Source organism: Penaeus vannamei, chromosome 36 (assembly GCF_042767895.1).
Source record: "Penaeus vannamei isolate JL-2024 chromosome 36, ASM4276789v1, whole genome shotgun sequence".
NCBI lineage: Eukaryota > Metazoa > Arthropoda > Malacostraca > Decapoda > Penaeidae > Penaeus > Penaeus vannamei.
In genome coordinates, this window is record NC_091584.1 from 14,300,801 (window position 1) to 14,303,958 (window position 3,158).

The following is a 3,158-nucleotide window of genomic DNA, read 5'->3' on the forward strand; positions in this document are numbered from 1 at the left end:
TACCATTATTATTGTTATAATTTTTATTATAATTATTATTTTTATCATCATCATTATCATTAGTATCATAATGATGATATGATGATGATAATAATAATTATTATTATCATTATCAATATTATTATTATAATTATTATCGTGATTATTATAATGATAATAATTATCATTATCATTATTGTTGTTGTTATCATCGTTATCATGATCATTCAGTATCATCATTATTATTTTTATCATTATTGTTATTAACACCATTATTATTACTACTAGCAATATCATGATCATGAATTATGATTATCATTCTTGTCAAAATCATTATTAATACTGAGGGCGCAGGTATTCAGCAGGTTTGTTCAGGTAGATCTTTTCCCGCCGAAAGCCCCGGACGCAGGCCTCGTCACCTGACCAGTGATTCTTGATTTCGTTCTCTTTGCCTCGGGTACCAAGCACCCTTCTCAAAATCCGAGCTGTTCCCAATAAAGTTGTTTTCTGGAGCAATCCTACTTTCACATGTTTATTTTTTTTTTTATCCATGTTCCTATTTCCTTTTCCACACAACCCAATGCCCCTATTATCACTGGCATTATTTCTACATTCCTTATTTTGCCCAATTTGACAATTTCTTTGTAGTTTCTTGCATATCTCTCAAAAATACACCCTCTTTTCTTCCCAGTTAGTCGTCCTTTTCATTGTTGTTCTCTTTCTTTCGTCTTAGCATTCTTTATGCCCATAAAATCGCCTTGGCGTACTACTAATATCCGTGGATCTTTAGATTCTTGTACATACACAGCACTGTTGTTTTCTTCACTCTTGATGCACTCCAACCCTTTATGTACCGACTATAGAAGGAACTGGAGTTTTCTTGTGATTTTTAGATACGTTGTTAATTATGGCGCTCTTAGGGCGGGATTTGGGGTTCCCTTCAGGTAGGGTGGGACTGTCAGTGCCCGTCAGGCAAACAGAAGTTAGAAGAAATTATCAATTTGCCTGCTTTTTATTGAAATATATAACGTAACAAAGGCCTGGGATTCTATTCTCATATACGAAGTAAACTAAAAGTTTTTACTTTAATCACAAGAAGTATTTATTTTTTTCAAAGATAGTCTCCTTAGCCGCTTTTGCAAATAGAGTTAAAATATCTTTGTACTTCAGATTATGTCACATTTAGGAACTGAATCTAGTTGAAAATATAGTTGAAAATATAATTCTGGATGTAATGTATACACATATGTATATATGTATATATAAAAATAAGTTTTGTATATAACAGGGAGGAAGGGTACAAACAGTTTTTTCATAGAGCGGCAGCACAGGTATACACCACAGTGGCTGCATCTAGACAGGATTTGATTCTTTGCCTTTTCTTGAGATCGCTTCGCATCTACGTTTTGGTTGAACAAATTCAGGTCAGTGTACTCCCGAATTACCAGAGCCTACTGCATCAGACAGAGTGAATGAGTGAGTGAGAGAAAAAGAGAGGTGGGAGTGAGAGTAAGAGAAAGAGAGAGTGGAGGAGAAAGAGAGAGAGAGAGAGAGTGTGGGTGGTGAGTGAGTGAGTGGAGGAGGAGGGGAGAGAGAGAGAGAGAGAGAGAGAGAGAGAGAGAGAGAGAGAGAGAGAGAGAGAGAGAGAGAGAGAGAGAGAGAGAGAGAGAGAGAGAGAGAGAGAAGGGGGGGGGAGAATGAGGAAGAGAAGAAGTAAAGAGTAAGGGAGAAAAAGAATGAAAAGGGGTGGAAAAAAGACGGATGAGAGAAAAGGGAGAAAAAAGAAAGGGATGAAAAGTAGAGGGTTGGTAAAAGAGACTAATCTAGAAATGAAAGTGAGGGTAAGGCTAAGGGGAGGGGAGGGGAAGCGATGAACAGGGGAATATGGTAGGCCTATTTATTGAAAACTATCGTGCTTTTGCATTAATCTGGGCACAATATGTACAAAGAATGATGCGTTACCTTTATTTACTAGTTATCGGCAGTCAAAAACGTATGAAATTTGCGATGTCCATACTGGTACCCTCCCCTCTTTGTTTTGGCCATGGACTGGTTGTTGCAATTTTGTTGCCAGAAGCCCGATTAATATGTTTCTGCAGGGGTTCTCGAGTGCCCGGCGGCAAAGAAAACGGTTTCGAGTATAAATAAGAATTGCAGTGGCCAAATTGCATGGCAGGAACGGATGCACGTCAGTAGAGAAAGGGCCAAACAACTAACAAGTCCTCTTCCTCCCTTTTCCTAGGTACGTATAACCGGTCTATATCACTTTTTGTTTGCAACGTGCCATCGGCCATCGTTTTTCTCGTCTTTCTGTCCAGTGGTTTTAGATCGTCGAGCCACTTTATCACTTCCCCGCTGTGTCTCAAACCCGCCACTGCCCAGGTGTTCATCGCTGCTATTTTGTTCTTTCCATTTAAACGACTTCAAACTAACTTGATCGGTCGTACGCACTCCTTGCTAATCTGCTCCCTCATGGTCTTTTCTTTTATTTCATCACTTTCTAAAGTCCCAAGGTACATGTATCCGTAATCTTCTGCTTCCTTCATGTTCTCTCCATTTGGTAATGCTATATCCGATATTTCAGTAATTTTTCTTTCATATGCAATGTTCCACACTTTATATTCCAAATTCCATGCCGATGTCTTGGCCATACACATACACCGTCTGTATTGAAGAATTAGCCAGATCAACACGCTCCCCATACAATTTCAAATTGTCTATGAACAACTAGTTCATTTTCACGCGTCGCCTATTGATGTCATATGCCATTTTAGCCTTCCGCCATATTGATGTTAAAGATTACCTGCACAATGCAAATACTAACGGTGGCCAAGTATCCCTCTGGAAAATCCCTCGCTTTACCCTAACATCACCTGTCACTTCTACTTGACGTCAGCTCAGTTTTCCAGCCATTCATGCTTTTCTCTAGAAAACTGCTCGGTCCTTCCACAATCCCAAACGCCTTCATTCTTTCACTAATCCTGCCATGCGGCACCATATCCATAAGCCATGCGGTAATCAATCCATGACACAGCTAGAGCAGTGTGTCTCCTGTTGGAATCTATTAAAAGCTGATCCTTCGTTCCTAAACTTCTTTTTCGGCATGCCCTTTGTTCCTCTAGTAACAAGTTTTTCTCTGTGTGTTCATAAATCTTTTCTGCAATGACGCCTGTTCAAAG